The 10,926-nt window shown below is 42.5% G+C and overlaps 1 long non-coding RNA gene and 5 other non-coding genes across 6 annotated transcripts; all 6 read left to right on the top strand.

The window, feature by feature from the left end:
- Positions 1–220: 220 nt before the first annotated feature.
- On the top strand, positions 221–302 carry trnas-aga. The gene has a single exon. It is a non-coding gene; the product is annotated as a tRNA-Ser (tRNA).
- Positions 303–1,648: 1,346 nt separating this feature from the next.
- trnas-uga lies at positions 1,649–1,730 on the top strand. The gene has a single exon. It is a non-coding gene; the product is annotated as a tRNA-Ser (tRNA).
- Positions 1,731–1,791: 61 nt separating this feature from the next.
- On the top strand, positions 1,792–1,873 carry trnal-uaa. The gene has a single exon. It is a non-coding gene; the product is annotated as a tRNA-Leu (tRNA).
- A 1,211-nt stretch (positions 1,874–3,084) lies between these two features.
- Positions 3,085–3,166, top strand: trnas-uga. Its single transcript has one exon. It is a non-coding gene; the product is annotated as a tRNA-Ser (tRNA).
- A 902-nt stretch (positions 3,167–4,068) lies between these two features.
- Positions 4,069–4,150, top strand: trnas-uga. Its single transcript has one exon. It is a non-coding gene; the product is annotated as a tRNA-Ser (tRNA).
- Positions 4,151–6,168: 2,018 nt separating this feature from the next.
- LOC119120110 lies at positions 6,169–6,658 on the top strand. The gene is made up of 2 exons (XR_005097459.1): positions 6,169–6,257; positions 6,384–6,658. It is a non-coding gene; the product is annotated as an uncharacterized LOC119120110 (long non-coding RNA).
- Positions 6,659–10,926: the final 4,268 nt, after the last annotated feature.

Consider the following 10,926-nt stretch of genomic DNA (forward strand, 5'->3'; position numbering starts at 1 on the left):
ATGCAGAGGACAAATTTCACCACACCCAGATGCGTGTGTGACGATCATTGGGACTTTAACTAAGTTAGACTTTAACTTAATGCGTCCCGCACGCTGCCGTTGGCGTCTACCCTCGCAGGTTCGGGTCCTGCCGTCAACGATCCAAATCTTTGTTTAGAATCTCGTGGTGTAATATCGGATACTCACCACATGCATTTGGACGGTGTGTATTACACTGTGTGTTGTTGTGGCCGAGTGGTTAAGGCGATGGACAAGAAATCCATTGGGGTCTCCCCTTGCAGGTTCGAATCCTGCTGACATCAATTCAGATTTTGAATTAGATCCTTGCAATATGCATTTTGAAAATGTGAGGTCCTCAACAACGTGCATTGTTGTGGCCGAGTGGTTAAGGTGATTGACTTGGAATCCATTGGGGCCTCCCCTCGCTGGTTTGAGTCCTGCAGACAACAATCCACACCTTTTAATTAGAATCCCGTGGTGTATCAGGAGATACTCACAACCTGCATTTGAACAGTGTAGATCACATAGTGTGATGTTGTGGCCGAGTGGTTAAGGCGATGCACTAAAAATCCATTGGGGTCAGCCCTTGCAGGTGCAAATCCTGCCACCAACGATACAGCTTTTGTATTAGATTCTCGGTGTGTTTAGATCCTCGCCATATGCATTTTGACAATATGAGGGCCTTGCCCATTATTGTTTACTGTGTCTTTGTGGCTGAGCGGTTAAGGCGATGGATATGAAATCCATCGGGGTTTCCCCTCGCAGGTTGGAGTCCTACCGACGATCCATTTTTTTGCGTAGAATCTTGTGGTGTAATATGAGATACTCACCACATGCGTTGGAACAGTATGTCGTTGTGGCCGAGTGGTTCAGTCGATGACTTAGAGCTCCATTGGAGTTTCCCCTCCCGGGTTTGAATCCTACCATCAGCGATAGAGATTTTGTATTAGACTCTCGTTCTGTTGCTAGATCCTCGCCATATGCATTTTGACAATGTGAGGACATTGGCCAAACTTGTTTACTGTCGAGTGGTTAAGGCGATGGACTTGAAATAGATTGGGGTCTACCCTCGCAGGTTCGTGTCCTGCCGTCAACAATCCAAATTTTGTAGAATCTCGTGGTGTAATGTCGGATACTCACCAAATGCATTTGGACAGTGTGTATCGTTGTGGCTGAGTGGTTAAGGCGTTGGCCAAGAAATGCGTTGGGGACTCCACTCGCAGGTTCGAATCCTGCAGACAGCAATTCATATTTTGCGTTAGATCCTTGCAATATGCATTTTGCCAATGTGAGGACATCAACAATACGTGTTGTTGTGGCCGCGTGGTTAAGGCGATGGACTTGAAATTCTTTGGGGCCTCCCCTCGCCGGTTTGAGTCCTGCAGACATCAATCCACACTTTTTAATTAGAATCCCGTGGTGTATCAGGAGATACTCACCACATTCAATTGAACAGCGTATATGACATAGTGTGTTGTTGTGGCCGAGTGGTTAATGCGATGGACTAGCAATCTATTGGGGTCCCCCCTTGCAGGTTCGAATCATACCACCAACGATACAGCTTTTGTATTAGATTCTTGGTGTGTTGCCACATCCTCGCCATATGCATTTTGATAATGTGAGTACCTTGCCCATCATTGTTCACTGTATTGTTGTGGCCGAGCGGTTAAGGCGATGGACTTGAAATCCATCGGGGTTGCCCTTCGCAGGTTCGAGTCCTGCCGACAACGATCCGAGTTTAGAATTTCGTTATAATATGAGATACTCACCACATGCATTTGAACAGAGTGTGTTGTTGTGGCCGAGTGGTTAAGGCAATGGACTTAAAATCCATTGGGGCCTCCCCTCGCAGGTTCGGGTCCTACCGACAACGATCCAAATTTTTGCGTAGAATCTTGTGGTAAAATATGAGATACTCACCACATCCATTGGAACAGTATGTCGTTGTGGCTGAGTGGTTCAGTCGATGACTTAGAGATCCATTGGAGTTTCCCCTCGCGAGTTCGAATCCTGCCAACAGCGATACAGATTTTGTATTAGACTCTAGTTCTGTTGCTAGATCCTCGCCATATGCATTTTGACAATGTGAGGATCTTGGCCAAACTTGTTTACTGTGTTGTTGTGGCCGAGTGGTTAAGGCGATGGACTTGAAATCCATTGGGGTCTACCCTCACAGGTTAGTGTCCTGCCGTGAACAATCCGAATTTTTTAGAATCTCGTGTAATATCGGATACTCACCACATCCATTTGCACGGCGTGTATTAAACTGTGTATCGTTGTGGCTGAGTGGTTAAGGTGATGGACAAGAAATCCATTGGGGACTCCCCTCGCAGGTTCGAATCCTGCTGACAACAATTCAGATTTTGAATTATATTCTTGCTAGATCCTTGCAATATGCATTTTGCCAATGTGAGGACACCAACAATGCGCTTTGTTGTGGCCGAGTGGTTAAGATGATGGGCTTGAAATTGTTTGGGGCCTCCCCTTGCCGGTTTGAGTCCTGCAGACAACAATCCACACCTTTTAATTAGAATCCCGTGGTGTATCAGGAGATACTCACCACATTGATTTGAACAGTGTATATCACATAGTGTGTTGTTGTGGACGAGTGGTTAATGCGATGGACTAGAAATATATTGGGGTCCCCCCTTGCAGGTTCGAATCCTGCCACCAACGATACAACTTTTGTATTAGATTCTTGGTGTGCGAGATCCTCGCCATATGCATTTTGATAATGTGAGGACCTTGCCCATAATTGTTTACTGTGTTGTTGTGGCCGAGCGGTTAAGGCGATGGACTTGAAATCCATCGAGGTTTCCCCTCGCAGGTTCGAGTACTACCGACAACGATCCAAGTTTTTGTTTAGAATTTCGTTATAATATGAGATACTCACCGCATGCATTTGAGCAGTGCAAATCACAGAGTGTGTTGTTGTGGCTGAGTGGTTAAGGCGCTGGACTAGTGATCCATTGGGTCTCCCCTCACAGGTTTGAATCCTGCTGACAACGTTTCAGATTTTGAATTAGAATCTTGCTAGCTGATCGCAATATGCATTTTGACAATATGAGGAACTCCCCAGTGTGTGTTGTTGTGGCCGAGTGGTTAAGGCAATGGACTTGAAATCCATTGGGGCCTCCCCTCGCAGGTTCGGGTCCTGCCGACAACGATCCTAGTTTTTGCGTAGAATCTTGTGGTGAAATATGAGATACTCACCACATCCATTGGAACAGTATGTCGTTGTGGCTGAGTGGTTCAGTCGAGGACTTAGAGATCCATTGGAGTTTCCCCTCGCGGGTTCGAATCCTGCCAACAGCGATACAGACTTTGTATTAGACTCTCGTTCTGTTGCTAGAACCTCGCCATATGCATTTTGACAATGTGAGGATCTTGGCCAAACTTGTTTGCTGTGTTGTTGTGGCCGAGTGGTTAAGGCGATGGACTTGAAATGCATTGGGGTCTACACTCGCAGGTTCGTGTCCTGCCGTCAACAATCCAAATTTTTGTTTAGAATCTCGTGGTGTAATATCGGATACTCACCACATGCATTTGGACGGTGTGTATTAAACTGTGTATCGTTGTGGCTGAGTGGTTAAGGCGATGGACAAGAAATCCATTTGGGACTCCCCTCGCAGGTTCGAATCCTGCTGACAACAATTCAGATTTTGAATTAGATTCTTGCTAGATCCTTGCAATATGCATTTTGGCAATGTGAGGACATCAACAATGCGCGTTGTTGTGGCCGAGTGCTTAAGGCGATAGACTTGAAATTCTTTGGGGCCTCCCCTCGCCGGTTTGAGTCCTGCAGACAACAATCCACACCTTTTAATTAAAATCCCGTGGTGTATCAGGAGGCACTCACCACATTCATTTGAACAGTGTATATCACATAGTGTGTTGTTGTGGCCGAGTGGTTAAGGCGATGGACTAGAAATCTATTGGGGTCCCCCCTTGCAGGTCTGAATCCTGTCACCAACGATACAGCTTTTGTATTAGATTCTCGGTGTGTTGCTAGGTCCTCGCCATATGCATTTTGATAATGTGAGGACCTTGCCCATAACGGTTTACTGTGTTGTTGTGGCCGAGTGGTTAAGGCGATGGACTTGAAATCCATCGGGGTTTCCCCTCGCAGGGTCGAGTCCTACCGACAACCATCCAAGTTTTTGTTTAGAATTTCGTTATAATATGAGATACTCACCACATGCATTTGAACAGTGCAATTCACAGAGTGTGTTGTTGTGGCTGAGTGGTTAAGGCGCTGGACTAGAGATCCATTGGGTCTCCCCTCGCATGTTCGAATCCTGCCACCAACAATACAGCCTTTGTATTAGATTCTCGGTGTGTTGCTCGATCCTCGCCATAGGCATTTTGATAATGTGAGGACCTTTCCCATAATTGTTTACTGTGTTGTTGTGGCCAAGGCGTTAAGCCGATGGACTTGAAATCCATCGGGGTTTCCCCTCGCAGGGTCGAGTCCTACCGGCAACCATCCAAGTTTTTGTTTAGAATTTCGTTATAATATGAGATACTCACCACATGCATTTGAACAGTGCAATTCACAGAGTGTGTTGTTATGGCCGAATGGTTAAGGCGCTGAACTCGAGATCCATTGGGTCTCCCCTCACATGTTCGAATCCTGCCACCAACAATACAGCCTTTGTATTAGATTCTTGGTGTGTTGCTAGGTCCTCGCCATATGCATTTTGATAATGTGAGGACCTTGCCCATAATTATTTACTGTGTTGTTGTGGCCGAGCAGTTAAGGTGATGGACTTGAAATCCATCGGGGTTTCCCCTCGCAGGGTCGAGTCCTACCGACAACGATCCAAGTTTTGGTTTATAATATGAGATACTCACCATATGCATTTGGACAGTGTGTATCACAGAGTGTGTTGTTGTCGACGAGTGGTTAAGGCAGGGGTCGGCAACCCACGGCTCCAGAGCCGCATGCGGCTCTTTAGCACACCCCTAGCGGCTCCCTGGAACTCTTGCAAAAATGTGTGAAAATGGAAAAAGATGTTTTTTTGTTTTGTTTTGTTTTTTGAAATATGGTTTTTAGATGGTAATCATGACACAAACATTCTTATGCTGTAGAAAATGTATGTCGTTGTAAATACATAAAAAATACAGAATTTCAGAATGGCGCAAAATTGCGTCATAGCAAGCGACACAGCACAGGCTAGTTGTAAACAAACAGGTGTGTGAGTGACAGGCCTTGTATTCAAATGGCAAAAAGAGGAATATTGCTGATGAGAACAGAGTGTTTAAAGGGCATGTAAAGACACTATGGGGTCCCAAAATGTATTTGATAAAGATGGACTTGTATTTTTGGAAACTGTTGTGAATTTTTGAATAAAATTGCGAATTGAGGAGTAATCGATGAAAAATCAACAGTTTGTATGTGATCGTTGAAGTTCATCCCGGAAATTGCCGAAGTGACTGTGACGTAGATAACAGGAGGCCGAGCGTTGCCGAGTTACTTAGCCCATGTAATCATAATGGCGGATACAGAAGTGGAAGCGATGTCGTCTGACAAATCTCCCTCAGATAATTCTTCACCTTCAGACGAAAACGAAGAAGAGTATGAATTCTTTCTTGAGGTACAAGGCTACCAATTTGAACCGGTGAGAAGTACCCCAGCGGGAGAAAATCAAACCGAAAATGGCGATGATCGTGGTCGTGGGCATGGCCATCGTCAGGAAAATGAGGATCGGCTTGGAAATACTGACTGGTCCGTAACAAAATATCCCATAATTAACTGCCTAAATAATTGTGAATAATTTAAAACTATTCTACTTGTAAATACCTACACGCAAAATGGAAAAAAATAAGATATTCTAACCGGAGATTGCATTGACCTAATTTTCACATGGTCCTTGTTTACAATTTGCATTTGACACTGACAGCTGTCAAGTGCCACGTTATGGCTCTTCTATTGTAAGTTTTATTTGTTATGGTTTTTCTTTTGTAAGTTTAACTTTGGGTACTTCGAAAGTGTCATTTTAAATTGTACTTTGCTAGGTGTTCGTGTACACAATGTGTTGTGATGACATCTGCTGTGGAGTCTTCATGTTGTCAAGAATTTGAAAAGATGATAAGATCAGCCAGTACTCTGAGCTGGAACCAGATAAGGCCCCACTAAGGTGCATCACTGACCACCCAAGTTTCCAGGCCAATTGTCTAGGCCACTGGGTGCTGGAAGTTGCCTATCTACAATACAGGCAACAGTACCATCAGGCTATGGATTTTCCACAGCACGAGTAGGTGTAATATTAGTATAGCTTTACTCCTAAAAATAAACCTAGATCTAGAGATTTAACTTATTGATTATTTACTCGAGCAAAGAAATGAAACCTGAATTCATAAATACATTTGTGTACTTTCAGAAAATACAGACACACAGCATACAGACAATTGGTCCATTGGTGTTGGGGAGTTGTTGGTCGCCACCACAGACTACCGTTGCCCTCTTGATGTGTGAGAAAGATACGGGCCAGCTTCCCTAACCCTGATGGACAGCCATACACTGGTTTCAAGTGGCCAACGCTTTGACTGATTTTCATGAATGACTGTCTTTTATATTGTAATATCATGACCAGAAATATTATTATAATGTAAAATGATATTTTGACAGTAAACATACTTTCATGGTTTTGCCACAGGTCAGTGTTCAATTATTGTGTCTCATTCAAAAGTGCCTTGTAAATGTCTCTGATTTATGAATCATGACAGGTAAAAAAAATACCATAAACACCATGATGTTTGGTTGTTACATACAGAATACAGGAGAACCCATTGTCGTCGTATAGATTCCGTTGCAGGGAAATGATGTAAACTGTGGGGTTTGTGCGTATTGCTACAAAATTGGACAACACAAACCTTCACCATCGTGGAACAGACGTTTAAACACCAATTTGTATACAAAATTAAGCTTATATGTGCAGTATTGGAGACAAAACTTGTTGTCTCCAATCGGCAAGCAATGGGGGGAGTCCTATCATCTACGTCATGGTAGCATGTGATCCAGAATGGCGCGGTTCATGACAGGGGCAGGAAAGATCAAGAAATACACACAAATTGACTGCATTTGGCTCACGAATGCAATTTTATTTCAAATTCTATAATATTATTTGGATACAGGTGAATATAATCGAACATTCTGAGTGGTTTTTAAAACATGTTAAAGGTGCCTTTACATACGCTTTAAGAAAGAATGGACTCAACTATTTGCTTTCTTTGCTAATGCTGAAGGATTGCCTTAATGTTTGATTTGCAATGAGAAGTTGTCAAATATAACAAGAAGAGCAATTTGGAGCGACATTTTCAGCTAAAGCATGCTAAATTTGCTGCCGATCACCCGGTTGGAACTGAGAGGAAAGGTGCAATTTGAGGAACGAAAAAACAGTTTCAAGAAGTGGATTGCATCTCCAAACTCTACTACTGCTGCAAGTTTTGTTGCAGCCCGGGAGATAATAAAGCGGGGAAAACAATTCACCGATGACGAGTACATGAAGGATTCATTCGTTAATATCAGAGTGCCTATTTTCGGACTTCAAAAACAAAACCGAGATCATTGATCATCTCTCTCCGCAAAAACAGTGAAGGAAATGGTAATTTGAATGGCAAACAATATCACCGATCAGCAAATCAAGGACATCAATTCAGCTCCAGCTTTCTCAATTGCCTGTGATGAGTCGTGTGACGTGACCGATATCGAACAGACAGCTCTGCTATGCAGGTACGTGAACTCTACAGGGCCGCAAGAAGGAATTGATACCACTAAAAGGCCATACATGGGGGTAGGACATCTGCGAGGCTGTGCTGCAACATTCCCACCGGAGTATATGGAGGTAATGAACCTTGTCATCCATATTGTGAACAAAATAATTGCAAAAGCATTAAACCACCGCCAGTTCCGTGAATTGCTAGATGCCGATCTCCTGCTGCACAACAAAGTCCGCTGGCTATCCAGGGGCGACGTTTTCCGTCGCTTTGTTGCTTTGTATTTGTCGCCTACTTATTTATTTTAATGGTAGGCATACAGCTCATGACAGTCTATGTTGCCTTATGAAAAGGTTTTAGATTCTTGCGGCTCCAGACAGGGTTTTTTTTTTTGGGTGTCAATTTGGATCTTTGAACATTTTGGGTTGCTGACCCCTGGTCTAGAAAATGAGCACAACAATAGTGCAAACATAAAACTTTTCAAAAAAGTGTATAAAAATTGGTTTCTTAAAATGTATGAGAAAAAAGAAAAATAGAAAAGAAAAATAGCCAAACTGACGATACACAGGCAAAAAGGAAAAAGAAAAAAGAGTCAGCCGGACTGTGCGTCTACTTCTGTTCTGTTTTATTCATTTATAGGTTGAATTATTAGTTTAATGGATTAAGTGAGAAAGGCGTAGAAATCTAAAAAGCTCTGCTTCCTCCTACTCCTTTTTGAGCATTCTTTGTCGTTGCTTTTTTTCAGTTTGTTGGTTTTTTGTTTGTTTGAGTGAATTTGATATGGCACTTTAAAGTGTTTTTTGTTTTATTTTTGTTCCTATTTGAATGTTTTAAATATGTTTCAAATAAAGATATATGAAATCAAAAATCTAATTAGCTCACAAATGTCAACGTCTTTTTTTGTACAGTTAAGTATTTGGGTCAAACTCATGAGATGGTTTGTAAAGAACAGATGCCCAAGCTCATTTAGTGCGAAATGACTCCAACCATGTTAAAAAGTTAAAAACACTGACCAAAGGTAGGACCAATGCCAGCAATATATAATTATCATTCGTCAATGATACCTTGGAGAAGATGATGCCAAAGTATGCATCTCGACAAACGCAATTTTCTTTGTGCGATAGAACACGGGGGAGTCTTCATCTATGAGTGTAGAGGCTGTTGATAAACTGGAAGTAGAGGTGCTTGTCGTTCTCACGAATATTTCAGGTGTCACGGGCACATCTGAAGGATTAAGTCAAACATTTCAATCAGCATTCAAAAGCCTGAACGCAGACCCGAAAAATGCAGGAATGGATACGAGACTCACATCGACTTGCCAAGTAGGCATCAAGACCACTACTCAGATAAACTCTGTCCTCACTCTCGATCACATAAGAAAGAGTCATAATATTTCCAATCTCCCCCTAACAAGCAGGAATGGAAATATTATTAAAAGTTAAAGTTAAAGTCCCAATGATCGTCACACACACATCTGGGTCTGGTGAAATTTGTCCTCTGCATTTAACCCATCCCCGTGTGATTTTGATCCATCCCCTGGGGGAGAGGGGAGCAGTGAGCAGCAGCGGTGCCGCGCTCGGGAGTCATTTGGTGATCTAACACCCAATTCCGACCCTTAATGCTGAGTGCCAAGCAGGGAGGCAATGGGTCCCATTTTTATAGTCTTTGGTATGACCCGGCCAGGGTTTGAACCCACAACCTTCCAGTCTCAGGGTGGACACTCTACCACTAGGCCAATGAGCTTACAATGGCACAGAATGAAAAGATAACATCAAAAAACAGTTGTTCCCGCTTACCTCCACCTCACAGTCCAAGGTTTTAAGGGTGCACCGTTCACTCATCATGTCATGGTAAACCAGCAACAACAGCTCCGAAAAAGAGCAGGTCAGAGATTTCCCATTACCTTGTGTATAAAACAATAGGAGCATGTCATTGTTCTTGAACACTATGTTCAGGAGACTGTTGATTCGAACACCTACTAAAAACTATGAAAGACAGCAATATTATTGTGGCAGAATCACATTTTTAATCTCTGACTGCCAACCAGTGACTCATAACACAAGTGACAATTGAACAAGGATAACTTTGGTCTGCCACAACATAACTTATGTACAAAGGATGCAAAACAGCTTTCCCAACATGTGTGTCCCTTTGCTATTTCCACAGTCAAGTTGATTCCATTATTTATGTTGTCCCGGGATAATGAACAACATTGGGTTGCGCTGAATCCGCAATCCTCTGGCCAACTACAAAATATTAAGTTAAAATCATGTTTTCCACATGAGATATTAGACATTGAAACATAGTGTTCTGTCAGAAAGTGCAACTGAAAAAGAAATTGTGAAAAATGAAAAGGAACTTTAGCTTTACAATGCTGTTTTTTGTACACAAATGTTCAAGACTAAAAATTCCATTAAAGCAGTTAAACACCGCACAAAGGGCACTATTCAAATGTACTGAATAGAACAATACGTAAAAAAACAAAACAAGCAAAACTCACTCTCCACAAATTCTGCAATGGCTTTAAAACGTTCTCTCGGTGATGTTATTAAAGGAGGTTTTGCCTTTTTCTTGTGGTGGGAAAAAGAAAGCAAGATAAAAGTAAATAGTGGGGGAAAACAAGAGTAAACAACCGAGGCTGTCTTGAATAAACGTTATTGTTAATGTACAGTCTTCACATTTTATAAATAACATGAAGCAGCAACTCCCCATTCTGTAACTCTTTCATGTTTTTTATCTCTCGGTGGGGCCCCGTGAGATTACTTATCTGCAAACACAGCAGGGATGAGGTTAGGTCAAAACTTAAATACAAAATAACTACAAAATACTACAAGCCACGGTAGCGTTAACCTACTGTTGGATTTCTGGTCCACAATTTAGGGAGCACGCTATCTGCGCCTCATGGCAAAAGCCATTGCCAATCACCTGTTATCCAATTTACTCACTGCGTGCTCGTTTGATTTCTTCAGGTTTAGGAAAATGCTAAGACACTGAAGCAGAAATTAGACTTACACAGGTTGGTTGAGTTCAATCACAATTCTTGTTAAGAAAGCTCTGTTTTCAGGAAAGTACAATACAGCGCTGGGCCTTTCGTGCGACCATGCTCAAGAGCAGAAAGTCTCCATTCGGAAAAGGCAACGTTCAAGGTTCTTTGGTCAGCTTATATTCAGTTGCACATGCCAGTGTGGGCCGAGTTTGATGGGTGAT

The sequence above is a fragment of the Syngnathus acus genome, chromosome 3 (assembly GCF_901709675.1).
Source record: "Syngnathus acus chromosome 3, fSynAcu1.2, whole genome shotgun sequence".
Taxonomy (NCBI): Eukaryota; Metazoa; Chordata; class Actinopteri; order Syngnathiformes; family Syngnathidae; genus Syngnathus; species Syngnathus acus.